This window comes from Apus apus, chromosome 3 (assembly GCF_020740795.1).
Source record: "Apus apus isolate bApuApu2 chromosome 3, bApuApu2.pri.cur, whole genome shotgun sequence".
In the NCBI taxonomy this organism is placed as follows: domain Eukaryota; kingdom Metazoa; phylum Chordata; class Aves; order Apodiformes; family Apodidae; genus Apus; species Apus apus.
The window spans coordinates 242,175-257,245 of record NC_067284.1 but is presented as its reverse complement, the minus strand read 5'-3'; positions in this window follow the sequence as shown (position 1 = coordinate 257,245).

Sequence of the window (15,071 nt, the reverse complement as noted above, 5' to 3'; positions counted from 1 at the left end):
TTTTGCTTCTGAATAAGAACTTGCACTGAGGGATTGAATGCAGTTTAACTAATCCACTTAAAGTCAAGCAGTGACTTAATTTAGATTATTTTTCCTGAGCATGTCTGCCTAGGTAAGACCTCGTGCTGCTTCCAACCCATCCTGCTTTACTAGGCGTATAATGGGGTGAGGCCAGCAGGAATAAACCCATTTACCCCAGCTGAGTGCTGGGTCCTGAACTGTGAAATTAAAATATATATATTTGGAGGAATTAAGTCATGGGCGGGATGAGGTTTCCTTTTTTTCTTTCCAAATAGCTAGCAGAAATACAGCTTGTGTGTATTCAAGAAAAATACAGTATATTGGACAAGAGTTTGAATTGTACCCAGTGGAAGCCAGCTTTGCTGTCCCTCAAGCAGTGCTGATCCACACAGTTTGAGGACTTCATCTCCATGCCAGGGCTGCTGGGGTGACTGCAGGGCTTGGCTTTCCGGGCTGGGCAGGGGGAGCCCAGGAGCAGATCCCCAAGCTCCTGGGCTGTGCACAGGGTGCCCACCTCAGGCCACTGGGATGACATCATGGTCCCACCTGATTTCAAAATCCACTACTACTTCTTTATTAGGTTTTACAAAATACAGTGTCCTGATGTGCATTAACTTAATGAACATAGCATTTGCATGGCAGGCTGTAAAGCATTACCAAAAATAATTAGGGCTGTTTTGCTGCTGAAACAAATGAGGGCGCAGGTACATCCTGTGCTGCAGCTCCCTCCTTGATAATGGTGATTGCTCACACCGCAAACAGTGTAAGTGTTCCCCTTCATGTAAGGAGTTTCATTTATTAGCACAAACGAGTGGAATCCTGGTTGATTAATGAGGGGTTGGATTCCCCACTGCCAGTGTCTCCCTAGCTGTGCCAGGGTCTGGTGGCCTTTCCAGCACAGCTCCCTCCCGCCCGCGGGGCTCCCTCCTCCTTCAGCCTCGGGGCAGTTCAGGACCAAGGGGCTGCTGGGGGGCAGATGTGACAGAGGATTTGGGGAATAACCGTGGGGTTTTGGGGGCAGCCGTGGCCCAGGATGGAGCCCAGCAGGTGGGAATGGTGGGCTCCGGGCAGGGATGCTGCCGAGTGCTGCCAGACAGCCATGCCCCTGCTGTGTTTTAAGAGGTGCTGAGTAACAAAGACATTTTTAAAAAGAAAACAGAACTTTTTGTACTTAGCTTCACATTAATTTCTGATTGATTTTAACATATAATTTTGGTTTAAGATAAAACATTTTAAAGTAAACTTGACTAAATTTTAGATGCCAAGTTTCAGGCATAAATGTATCTTTATCTAGTTAAACAAAATACTAAATAGAAGTAAGAGTATAGTTTTATTATCTGTTTTTTTATAAAAGTCTTGCCGTGCAGTTTGTAGAAGTGACAAACTTTCTCAGTACTCAACAGCATCATCCTCACCTGTTGGCATCTAAAGAATGCTTTCTGTCCAGAACTTGGCCAAGTATTTTAGCTAAATTAGGATGAGGTGGCATTAGGGAGATGAGACAGCAAGAAGCTTGTGTTTCTTCCATTACATGTATAAAAATTGGCTGTGAAAAAATGACATTTATTGAGGCTAAAGTGCTGGAGGACTTGCTGGCCACAAGCAATCAAATCTATTTCACTGGAAGCATGTGGTAACTACACTGCAGCTCCAGTGTAAGCAATCTGTTCGGAGGGCAAATCGTTTTTATGAGCTGGTTGCTGCTATGTATCCATTTAAGGAAGTTTTTAACTACTTTTTAAATATTTTTAAAGGTGTTTTGCACATATTTAACCTTGGCAGAATTAACAGATAAAGTTCCTCAGTAAGTACTGGAGTGGCTAACGTGTGTGCAGTGTTCTGGCTTGGTTTGGTGGGTTTTTTGGTAGCAGGGGAAGGGCCCTAGGAGTGGCTCCAGTAAGAAGCTGAGAAGCTGCCCCTGCCCCAAAACCAGCCAAGGAGCCATTAGAGGGACAATAGATGCACCTCTGCCATTAACATACGGAGACCCGATATAACACCTGAGCAGAGCTAGGAGACGGGGAGAAGAGCTGTGCTGGGGAAGGAGAGCAGTGCTGGTGGCTGGTGAGGAAGAAGGTGCCCAAGCAGCAGTTTCCCTGCAGCCCATGGCGAGATGGCAGCTGTGCCCCTGCACTCGTGGAGGAACGTGGTGGAACATTCCCTGAAGGCACCGGAAGGGAGGAACTTGGCCACTGGACTTGGATTTGGGGACCAGTGGATTTGCTGCCTGTGGACTCTGTGCAGCTTTGAAGACCCCGGCGCCAGGGGAGGTGGCTGCTCCCAAAGGAGCCTGTGACTCTGTGGGAAGCCCACGCTGGAGCAGCTGTGGACCTGGTGGGAAGGACTCATGAAGGAGAGGTTTGTGGAGGACTCTCTCCCATGGGAGAAACGCCATGAAGAAGCAGGGCAGGACTGTAAGGAATCCTTCCTGAGGAGGATGGCGCGGCAAGAACCACCAGCCTGTGTACTGACTCTAAACCCCATCCCCTGTGCTGCTGGGGAAAAGGAGGGAGAGAAACTGGGAACAAAGGGATTTGGGCCCAGGAAGAAGGGAGGAGTGAAGTAACATATGCAAGCCCTGCTCTGTGTGTTGTCTGTGTCCCGTGTGTGTTTGATTGCTGTGAAATTATTTTTTTTTCCCCAAGTTGAGTCTGTTTTGCCTGCAACCTTAATTGGTGAAGAGCCCTCCTTGTCCTTTGTCTCGACCCATGAGCTTTGTCCTCCTCATCCCAGTGAGACCCAGTGAGAGTGTGTGTGTGCGGGGGGGGGTTTAGTGAGTGGCCATGTGGATGTTCCTTTGTTGTCGTGTTGGGCCCAAAACCAACTGCTTTGGAGCAGCAGAAGCACCTTGTGCAGAGGATGATGATGGTGCTGGGACATGCCCTATCAGCAGATGTCTGCACAGCCCCTCTTGTTCTAGACATAAAAGCCAGAATGTGATGGATGAACAGGTGGTCCTGCCCAAGGACACTCTGCTCCTGCACTTGCATCCCTTGCTCCCGGCAGCTGGGAGTGCAGAGCGCTCCTCAGCTTCCTGCTGCAGTCACCACGCTCACTTTGAGCTGTCCCCATGTCCAAAAGGACAGTATGAGAATTCCAGGGCTCCCTTTCGTCCTTCTTCTAAAGGAAAAAAGCTTGCAGGGATTTTCTCCACCTCGTTCCCTTGCCACTGTGTCCTGGGATATGAACAGCAGCAGGTCTGACAGCCCTTGGGCAGGCTACAGATGATGGTGATCGAAAGGCTCCCTGGCCAATATGTTTTGGTCTCTTGTTGATTTTCAGTGAGGGAATTCCTCTCTTTTTCCACTCAAAATAAGCATGTGTTTGCTTTCTGAACCCATGAGTGCTATAGACTGGACAGCAATGCCCAGTGCACCCAGATCTTCAGTGCAGAACGTGCTGAGCCTTAGTGAGCACCTCCAAAGCAAGCTGGGCACAAGCTGGGGATAATCATTTGAATGCATCTGCGCTCAGCTGCTGGGAAGCAGTGACAGATTTTGTCCAGTAACATGTTTGTGGGCAGAGAAGTAACATCCCCACTGAGTCTCTCTCTTCGTCTTCTACTGACTCAGGAGTGTTTCACTCACAGTTTAGGATGCCAAAGAAATTTCCTACATAAACTTCTCCACCTTCTCTTGCATCTGGAGGTGGAAAAAAAATTGTAAGCGATAAACCACATATCTCATCACAGGCAAGATAAGCACAGCTTCCTTCCAGTGACTTTAATTAAGCTACTTCAGCTGGGCCAGGAAGTTTAGCTCGTTCAGCCAAGCAGCAACATTTCTTATTTTAATTGGGAATTATCTGATGAAGCTGCAGCACAGCGACCTGATTGCATCAGCTAATGTGTGAAGTGCTGATGAGCCGGTTTCGGATCAGGACCCATAGATCAGCCCATGGGTCTCTGCCACGTACAGGCCCTTCCAGTGCTGAGGGAACAAACAGCCCGGAGGTCTGAAGCTTTTACACCTCTCCTGCTGACTGTGAGCTCCTCTGCTGCCAGCAGCAGCCATTTCCAGCCTTCACTGAATCAGACACTGAGATGGTGGAGGGAAGGAGGAAGGGAAGGTTGGCCTGCTCCCTGAGGAACACTGAGATGGTGGAGGGAAGGAGGAAGGGAAGGTTGGCCTGCTCCCTGAGGAACACTGAGATGGTGGAGAGGCCAGCAGGGTGACCGCGGGGCAGCCAGCGCTGTGGGTTTTATGGGCAGTGCAGAGCCAGGGGTCCCTCTGGAGGAGGTTCTGGGGGTGCAGAGCTGAGCAGCAGATGCTGCTGCAGCCCTGGCCCCAGAGCCCGTGCTGACATGTCCTGTGCTTCCCCCAGGAGACCGGGCAGCCCCGCACCCAGCCAGCGCCTCACCCTGCGCTGCTGTTCGGGGGGCAGCGCCCACCACAGGGGTGTTCAGCAGCAAAGGTGCAGGTGGGTCACGGGGATCTGAGCTGTAAACTTCTTTTTCTCTAGGCCTTTTACAAGATGTAAACTGTGAACTCTGGATATACTAATGTTAGGATTAATTCTGGCACTGCTATTCTCAATATTTACAGTCGCCCAGCCTTCATTTGCATTTCACAAATTTCTTTTTGCCTCAGAAGCAACTTCCTGTGGCAAAGGGTCCTCCAGGGTAATTTCACTGTGTGTAATAGGATTTCATTTGCATTTGCTTTGAGTTTTCTGCCCTTTAATTTTATTAAAAGCTTCTGTTTTCCGGTGCCACCGGGCAGGTGGAGCAGCAGCTCTCGGGGTGCCTTCCTGTAGCCCCCAGACCCGCAGCAGCCAGCAGGCTGAGCAGAGCACGAGGGCACATGGGTGGGAGTCAGAGCTGCTCTGGGAACCAGGTTGTGGGGCTGAGAGCAAATGGGCTGGCTGCTGAGGGGACAAGCAGAAAGCAGAGTCATCCTGAGGCATTCAGCAATGAGCTATGCAAGGCATAACCTCAAACCACAGGAAGCCCTGATATCCCATGAAGTAACAAATATTTTTCTATTAATACCAGCGTTTTTATGGCCTCTTTCATCCTGAAGGAACCCTAGTTGGCGTTTATGCTTTGCAGACTCAATGCAGTAATTACTTCTCCTCGCCACTGGAATACAAGGTATTCCCAAAGATGCACGGGCAGCAGAGGCGCAGCCAGGGGACAAGGCCAGCGGTGTCCCTGGGTCTGCCCGAAGGCAGAGCAGGGCCCTGGCCAGGCTGCAGCCCGGCAGGGCAGGGATGGAGGCTGCTGGCCCTGTCTGGCAGGGCAGTGCTGGAGCAATGGCTCAGTGCTGCTGCGAGCAGAGGTGGGCAGTGTCACCAGTCCTGCTCTGGTCCCAGGGGGATGGTGTGGACATGCTCTGTGCTCCAGCCTGGGCATGGCTGGGGATTCTGCAGCTGGAAGCTCTGATCCAGGGGGGCTTCCCTACTCCCTCCACCCTGGCTGGCTTCAGTATGGGAAGACAGCACCTCCAAAGGGCGTGGGGGCTGGAGAGGAAAACATCTCCAAGCCTCAAAAAGGAACAAATACATATACACGTACAAATACAGTATGTCTTTAATTCTTCCATCTGTTTGTTCATCTCTGTGTTGAATTGTGAATCCTTGGTCAAGAAAGAGAAAGGACATGCAAAGCTTTAGAAAAATCTGAGACGGAGTACAGAAGGGAAATGGAGTAAGAAAGCCAGATGCTGCTGCCCTCCTTTAATCACCAAACAACAAAAAAATCCCTCTGGGAGAAGGCGAGCCAGAAATGAGCTCTGTCACAACCGTGTTTATTTTCCTAAACAGCTGAAAGACCGAGAGCTCATCCCCTCTGCCCCCTCCTGTGCCACAGGCACCCTCTGCCTCCAACAGGAGGGAAGAACAACACAGATGCTGCGGGCGCGTGCGGGGGCGTGTTCTGGGAACAGGCCTGGCACCCCGTTTTTACACTGCTGTTTGGAGGCAGGTTCTTTGCTTTTCCTGTGGCTGTTTCCTTCTCTTCAGCGGCACAAAATCCAGAAGGGACAAATTTCCTTGTCCTCAGCGTGCAGCCTCTGCTTGGCTGGGCAAAGATGTCTCTGTGACTCCCCCATGCCCACCCTCCTGCCTCCGGCCAGGGCTCGGAGCCCCTGGGCTGGTGGGGACCCTGTGACCAGCCGGTGGCACAGGCGTTCCAGTCAGGGGAGAGCTGCCAGCCTTCACAGGGAAGACACCCAGCTGGATCCAAGCATACGACCTTAAGATGGTTCATCTAAGCAGATGCAAATTTACTTAAATGCTCTGAATGAAGTGGGAACAGTCACAGTCTAAGCTACTGTAACTGTTTTTACATGGGAAATCCTATCAGCTGGGCAGCCTTTTGAACCACTTGGAACCTGGAGAATGAGTGCAGGACTGAAAGCAACTAGTTCTTCATCACTTTGTGTGGCACTGGCCGTTAGGTGCCTGCAGCCATTGTCCTCCAGCTGGTGGTGACATCCCTGCAGCTGGGCAAGGAGGAGGGTGCACGCTCCCTGACCCAGCAGTGCAGCAGCTGTCGGAGTTACTGAAACCAGTGTCACCACCAGTGGGCATTAAGGTGGTTAACTTTGCATGGGAGCAGGGCAGGGTTGCTCAGCCAAGGCTTCTGCTCACCAGGGAACCCCATGCAGGAAGGAGGGAGCCATCAGTGGTGATCAGCAGCGCATCTAATTGCATCCACTTTATGGTCTGCAAAGAGGATACGTGTCTCAGGCTTGCGGGTGGAACAGCTGGTGTAAGCCAGCCCCTCTTCCTTCTCAGGGGAGAAGCAACTGTGCCCAGCCACCTCCATCCTGCCAATGGACCCCTGCTTCTGCTCCTGTGCTTCAGCTGTGCTCAGCCACCTCAGCCCTACCAAGAGACTGCTTAGAACACACGAATAACCAGCCAAAGCAGGAGACAAAGGGGTAAAACTTTGTGTATAGACAGACTTGGAGAGATGGCACAGGAACTGTGTGGAAAAAGTAGAGCCCTAGACTACAGCCAAGACTAAGGAAACCTGTTATCCTCTATGGTCTGCCTCAACTGCCTTAGATGGGTGCTCAAGAGCATTTTGTGTTTGAGGCACAGCAGCAGTACAACTCAGAGATTCTGTCATAGAGATGCCTGAGCTGGTCCCTGCCTGGACAGCCCTGCCCAGCACAGTCTCATGGGCACCTGACCCCACAGGTGCTCAGGCACAGCCCCAGGGCAGCTACTGATGCTGGTGCCCAGCCCCCTTCAATCCCCCAAACTGCCCCAGGATGCTGCCCACAGTGGGAGACCACTGTACCCGGCAGCCTGGGTTCTGTCTGGCAAATGTTTATCCAATGATGCTGCTCCACATTAATCCTCAATACTTTCTTGCAGAGCTGAAACCCTTTATGAGTGTAATCTGCCATTCCAAACAGCAGAAAATCTCTATCTGGTCTGAAGAGCAGATCTTGGCATGGTTTGCAGGGGAAAATGCCAAGTACACAAGGCTGTTTGCTCTCCTTGAAACAGTCACGACTGCTCCTTAGCTCCACTAAGGCACATCTGGCTGTCATCTCTGCACATCTGGGTCCTGCAATTTACACAGTTTTTTCCTGAAGCTTTATGTGGCTTTATGTTGTGATGAGGCTCTGGAAAGAACAAAAGTGCATCTTTCTGCCCTTCTGAGAGCCAGCTCTGTGGAAACCCTCCTGGGGTCCTAGCAAAGCTGACAGGACCTCCTCTGTAGCCTGCAGCAGAGCTTCTCCATAGCCCTCCCCAGGAGAACATGGCACTAAACTGAGGTGCAAGCAGTGACTTGTGGGGGGAATCACCACGGGCATCACCAGAGTATTGCAGGATGCAGCTGGGAAAGCAAGACTTTCCTTAGCAGCTCTGTTATTTTTTGGCCCCAAGATGAGGCTTAATGTACCCTTTAATACCGTTACATGGATTGAGACTTTTAACACAGGTTCAACTTAACAAGACTTACTTAAGACTGGCTCCTGTCCTGATAGGTCCAACTAGAGTTGCAGCAGGCAGTCCTTCAGCTGTTACTTCAGGAAGGATCCCACCATGCACAGGTAGCCAGACACCTACTGGAACCTGTGAGCAAATAAATGCTGAAAGAAGCAGGACTTTCCTGTCCTACGAGGACTGCCACTATACGAGAGGAGGTTTTTGCATATCTGCTACCTCCCCTCCTCAGCCCTTCCCCAGGCTGATGCTGAAGCCTGTTAAATAGGATTTCCTCGCTTGCAGTGACTCTCAGGGTCACATTTTGGAGCAGTAACAGATGTCAAAAGGACATTTAGTTCTAAAAGGACTACTTTGGCAGCACAGTCATAGCACTCTGTCATGTCAGCAATGGCGACATTCATCCCCAAGCCTCCTCTCACCCAGAGCTGGTGGGTTGCATTCACACGCTGTTGATCCAGAGCAAATGCCGAGGCAGGCACGGTCTCGTTCACAAACTGTGGTGACTTGTGGTAGTGTTTGACAGTGCTGCAGGTCTTGGAATTGTTTATCATGGGATTAAACGTGCCCTGCTTGGGGGGAGGGGAGCATATGCTACCTGGCAAAAACTCCAACCAAACCAAAGCAAATCACTTCTTCCATAGTTACCTCCTAGGATAGCTGTTAATTTACTCTATTTACTGTCTTGGATGGGAACTGGCTCTGTCTACCTGGAGCCAACAGGGACACCAGCATTTCTAAAGTTGTGTGTAGGAGCATGATCAATAAACCTTTAAGAGCAGTGTTGAAAACTGACATCCTGATTAAGCTCAGAATTGCAAGAAATCCTTGGAGGGGGTTGGAAGCTGGGTGCGTGACGGGAGGCCGACCCCAGAACAAGGCCCTCACTAATGAGAGTGGTTAGTAACTAATCAAAAATACTGAGAGCAAGGTTTCCTTTTATTGCCGTGTCTGTGCCTGTGTGCAGCTGGCCATGGCAACTCTCAGTTAATCTTTGGATGATAGGAACAGATGTCTGTCTTCTGCTTTCTTGCTCCGCCAGCCCGAAGGTGGCTCTCCAGCCAGAAGGCGCTTTGCTGTTGCGGGCAGGGCAGCACCGGGTGGCTGCTGCTGTGCCCCTGCTCCGCAGCCCAGGCCGGGCTGCCAAGGGCCTGCTGTCTCTTCCCGCAGCTGGCAAGGGCTTTGACCAGGCGTGGCGTGGGCAGGCCAGGGCCAGGGCCAGCCCCAGGTGGGTGCAGAAGGAGCAGAGCTCCGGCACGCGTGGCGTGGGCAGGCCGGGGCCACAAGGTGCTCTCCCTGCTGCTGTCTGCAGCCTGGGTTCTCGTCAGAAGTGTTTGAGCTTGAAAATGATGAAACATCTGAAATATTTTTTCAGAGTTTCTGTTCCGTCATTGCACCCATCTCGCTCGGCTGGGTTCAGTGTGTTTGCACTGCAGACCGCGCTGCCCGCGCTGTCACACTCTGCGCCCGCCGGTCTCGGCCCGCGCCATCGCTGTCCCCTCGGTGCTGCCGGGGCTGGCACGGGGCTGGGAGGCCTGGGAAGGTCTCCCACGGTGGCTCTGCTTTCAGGGACAAGGGGCTGCAACCCAGGCTCTACCAGAGATTCATTCTACTTCCTCGGGGAGTCATGTCCTCTAAATCCAGTGCCCTTCCCGCCGAGCAGGACGACGGTGCTTCTCACCAGGCTCCGCACGGGCAGACGTTTCCTCCCGTGAGCACCGTGCCCCGGCTTCCCCACAGCCAGAAGGTGTTTGCGTTAATGCTGCAATAATAATTAGGATCTTAAAGACGGCAGGAGGGATGGAAGGTTCAAGCCAGCTGAGGTTTTCAGAGCCGGGAGCCCGGGCGGCGGACGGGCCGGGCAGCGGAGCCGTGCGGTGGCACAGCCGTGCGGGGAGCGGGAGCAGCCAGGTGCTGCGGGGGAGGGCAGGGGGTGGGCGGCTGCTCTCCCGGCACCGAGACCAGAGCGTGAGAAAGGGGGGCAGAAACACCCACGGGGAGGATCCCCCCGAGTCCGAAATGCCAGGGAATTGCAGCAGCGGCTGCCTGCTGCTCCCAGCGGGGGTGACTGGCGGGAGGAGGCGCTGGGTGGTCTGGGGCTTTTTGTAACAGCAGGGGAAGGCTTCGGCTCCGCGGAGGACGCGGGCAGTGCCGCTTTACGCCGGGAGAGGCAGCCGGAGCCAGGGCTCGGGAAGGTCGGTCACCTGTGGCGGTGGCCGGGCTGGGATGCCCGCAGCAGCGGGAAGGCTGAATGCCGGGGTGGGGAGGTTCCCGCGGTGCTCCCGGGGCGGCGGGCGCAGCAGCAGCCCCCCCGCCCTTGGGCTTTCCCCAACCGCTGCCCCGCGGGGCCCAGAGCGCCCGGCCCGGCCCGGCAACGGCCCCGGGCTGGGGGGCAGCGGCGCGGCGGGGCAGCCCGGGGCCGGGCGGCTCGGGCTCTCCGCCCCCTCTCCGCCCAGGAAGCCGCTCGGGCGGCGGGCGCGGGGCTGGGGCTGGGGCCGGGCGGGCGGTGGGAGCCCCCTCCCCTGCCCTGCCTCCCCGCCCTCCCGCCGCGCAGGGCCGGTGGGCCGGGCCGGGCCGGGCGGCCGGCGCGCAGGCGGCGCGGGGCGGGGGGCGGGCGGGGGCGGCGCTGCGGGCCCGGGCTGGGCTGGGCTGGGCTCGGCGGGGCTCGGCGGAGCGGAGCGGCCGCGATGGGCGCTTCGGCGGCGGAGCAGCGGCGGCGGCGGCGGCGGCGGCGGCGGGGGGAGCTGCTCCGGGGGCAGCTGGGCGCCCTGGCCGCCCTGGCCCTGCTCCTGGCCGGCTGCGCGGCCGGTCGCGGCGGTGAGTCTGCGCGGGGACCGGGGGCGGCGGGTGGGGTCCCCGGTGGGGAGGGGGGGGGGGGTTCCTCCCCGGACGGCGGGGCGAGACCCGCGGGGGCTGGGACCAGCCGAGGGTCCCCAGGTTGCCGGGGCCCGCCCGCGGGTGTGCGCCGGGGGTCCCCGGGAGAGGAGAGGAACTTTGCGGGAGCGGCGCGGAGCCCCGGGGGCAGCTTGGGCGCCCGGCCCCTGCGGGACGGGGCAGCCGCGCTCCCGCCCGGGGCCGCCGGGCGCTGGGAAGGCTCCGCGTGCCGTTCTGGGGGGACGGTCGGTGTCGGTGCGGAGGGACCGTCTCCGGCTTCATCCCACCACCAGCTGCGCGGAGAGGGTGACAGAAGGCGATGCGTGTTTTGCATTGCGAATATGTGAGTGTAAGCAGAATTTACGCAAGGCTTATTTTCCTTTAAGTGAAGGAGAGCGTACCCCTCCGTGACTTGAATTTGCTTTTTAAATAAACAGACGTGTCTTAAGGGTTTCGCGGTGTGCAGCATGGTGTAAGGAATGCTCTGATGTTTAGGGAAGAGTGCAAACACCAGCTAAGGCTTGAACATAGCTTTTCTTAAGAGTATAGCAATGCTTAGATTGGTTTTTTAGGGTTTGGGACTGTAAGCCCTTTAAATTAATCAAATCTTTTTTTTTTTTTTTTTTTTAATACCTGCATTCTAAAAGTTACGCTTGTTTTTCATGAACGTGGTGATTGCTTCTCAGAAGTAAGTCCAGGAGAGACAGGCACAAGCATCGTTGTAAGTAAACAGGGGTGTGCACATGTACCGGGGTGTATTTAAGTCTACCCACGCAGGATGCACGGATGCGTGACACTGGGGTCAGTCCTTCTCTTACATGAGCTCCAAAGACTGCTGGTGAGAAGGTGCTTCCTCAGGTGTGCTCTGCCTGTCGTGCCAGCGGGGCCAGGCCCAGGCTCCCTCCCCACGTTCTCTCGGTGGGAAACCATTGATCCGTCTCCAGCCCCTTCTCCAGGGGAGCAGACTAGCTGCTTGCCTTCGCCACGTGATAAATCGTGGGTTACGTGGCAAAGGTGAAGTTCAGACCTATTTTAAATGGTGCAAAGGGTGCGCTCTTCCCTCTGATGGGTAGCATGGATTCCCATCCTATGTTTTGCTCTCTGTGAACCTGGTTTTCCTGCTGATGTGGAAGGGAGCTCTGTCCTGGGGCTGCAAAGGTCCGTGCCGCAGATAAATTTGTCTGTGCTTTGCTTGAATTGCTGCAAGTGCTCCCCAGCCAGCACTGCTAACTTTTGTCACAGCTCCTGCTATTTTGCTTCCACTCGGGAGCATGTCCCAGGGTGTCTGTGATCAGAGCTGGCTTTGCATCACTCTGAGAGATGAGAAGTGGTGTGTGGTGCAATAGACGCAGCACCCTGTGTGATGGCTGCTGCACAGAGCTCGGAGCCACAAGGAGAGGAACCGTTTCACAGGTGGGGATTTTCCACAACGCCCACTGCATCCGCTGCCTCTTGATGGGACCTGAGTGACTGGGCTCTCTCGGGAGCCTCCCGGACAGCCTGATGCTCCCTGGAGTTCATGTTTGTCTCATGATGAGGCAGGAGGTGGAAAAATACATTTTGATTTAGTGATTTAAATATTTTTCCTGCCTAAAAACTTGCGGTTTAAGACCAGATGCAAACTTTTGATGAGACTGCAGTGCTTTTGTATCAAATGGCGTCTCCCTTCCCGCGGGCTGTGCGGGAGGCAGCCGCCTTCCCCGGCGCTCCCCGGGGACGTGGTGCTCAGAGGGAGCAGCTGGGGGCTTTGGCTGGGCAGTGTCTGTGGCTGGCGCTCACATCCTTGGTGCCAGGGAGACCTGTGGGGGTGTAAAGCTGGCGTAGGTTTCCGTGGGGTGCACTGGAGGCACCAGAGTGATTGCTGATCCTGTAGATCCATCCAGCCCAGCAACCCTAGGCTTGAATCAACTTTTTAGAGTATGTCTTCTCACTTTTAACGCTGCTGTTTTGATTAGTCCACTTCACCTCAGCCACTGTCTCTGCCAGGGCCTGGATCCAGAGGAGCATGGTTTTGGAGTCATGGTGACCTCTGTTTTCAGAGGGCTGTGAGATGCCAAGGCCTCCATCAGAAGATGTGTGTGCTTGTAGCTACCCACATCTTCCTGAGGAGGCAGGTAACAGCAGCGTTTTAATTGACAAACTGTCTGTAGTGGGTAACTCTGTAGGACACGGCACAAGATCTGGGTTTCTGCTCTGGTGGCTCAACTATGCCTCGCTTGGCTGGGTCTCTAAAACGAGGCCTCTTTTCCAAGTCAGTTTCAGACCTCCTGGTGCTAAATGATGTGCAATAACAAAGTGCTATGGCATTATAATGATTACATGAAGGTAATTTCATAGACATTTGTATTCCACAAGGCTCAGGCTTTTGAAAATGGGTACAGTGAAAATTAAGAAGAAATCCAAGATCATAAAATTCATCTGGGCAGTGAATGTGCGGCTGGGCTGCCTCTTTCTCTCTTCCAAGCAGTATAAGTCTGTGGTTATGCTCTGACATCAAGGAAGTCACACTGGTAAATGGGAGGTGTAACTGAGATCAGACATGGCTCTGCAGACCCAAAATACGACTGCCAGCCACTGATCTGCCATATGCTTTTTGGTCTGGTGAAGGAAAGTTGTTAGAAACACCTCATTAACTTGTACAGTGTGAGTTGCTTCCAAAACTCTACCTGACTGCCATCTTTGCAGAAAGAGCCAAACAAAGCATGAAGTTTTCTTTTTTTTTTTTTTTTCTTTCCTCACCCCCATAATTCTCACTCTTAAATTCACTCTTGTAAAGAGGGAGTGGAGAAGAGAGACTCCTTCGTTACACGAGACCATCCTCTAAATGGTGATGATTCAGGGTTTTCAAGGAAGCTTCTGAGTCAGGCCTTTTACCAGTTTGCTGTCGTGGACAGAAAGAATAGCAAGGGGCATCAGTCAGTGGGATTTTTCTTTTCTTCTTTCTGTGTGCATGTGCTTTTGGCAGGATGGTAAGGAAAAGCTGGGTCTGCTTCTGCAGCCCTTACTCATGGGGATGGGCATATCCAAGCAAACGGAGTTGCCTGTGTGATTCAAGCATGGAAGATTTGGGTTGCTTTTAAGTCTTGTTCTAACTTGACAGGAGTGAAATATTCAGAATGGTGGAGCAAGGCCTGCCAGGTGCATTGTGATTGGCCCTGAGACTGACTGCAGATCCAAAGCTGAGGCTGTTTTTACCGGACTGATCAGTGCCTGGTCCTTCTTGCGGTCTGTGGGGGGTGAGAGCATCTGTGTTATGGTAACACACTTACAGAGGCCTCTGAGCCATCCTGGGTGGCATGATGGGAGATGGGGAGCAAAGATCCTGGCGTGTCCACCCTCCACCTCTGCTCTACTTGGAGCAGCTCACAAGACTGGAATGAACCATGTAGGCAATTTCCTCCTGACCACTTTGTCACGGGCCCTGTCTCAAAGGGCTTTTCCTTACAGATCTCCTTACTGCCAAAACAGCGTTGAAGAACCTTGGTGTGACATAGCCTGGTCCTCTAGCTGGGAATTAAGCGAAAACTCCCTGATTTAGTTTGAATGTTTTGGTTTGTGCTAACCCAGAAACCCAAAGCGAGCTTTAGGGGTCATGCAATGAAAGCACAAAAGCAGTTGTTTTCCTCACCTCTTTGGTGAGGCGTAATCCTAGCTTCAGTGCAAGTGATCCTAGCCCAGATGTAATGCTGTAATCGCTGGACCCCTGGATATGGGAATTTACCCTCATAAACTAGGGAGAGGCATCAGGCCAGAGCGTGGTATGTGACCTCTTTGGCAGGGAGCTTGTTTGGCCTTGCAGGAAATGACTTGTTCATTTATTTAGTACTTGTTCAAGGTCCTGTACCAACAGCCAGCAGAGTGAAGTCTTCTGAGCAGCTCGGGGAGCGGCAGGGATGAGGTCTGTGGCTTGGGAGGAGCATGGGGAAACAGGCTTAAAGATGTGCTCAGCTTCCAGCATCTGCTTACCGAGTGACAGAGGAGGGTTTGTACACCTGCCTGTGCCTTTGTGCCTGCTGCAGGGTCTCCCTGAAGAACCATCTTAAAAATGCCTACATCTCTGCATCTGCCAGCATTCGGAGTTCACTTAGTTAGAAGCTTATGGAAGTGCTGGGATATGTGCCAGGCTGGTCAACATGGCGAAGTGGGGTGTCTGGGGTAGGCTGCAGCATGCCACCTAAAATCACAGGTCTTGGTGCCCAGGATATGGATGCAGGATGCTGGGGAGTTCGGCTTTGTCAGAGCACGAGGGCAGAAGCTTGCTGGCCTGCCTG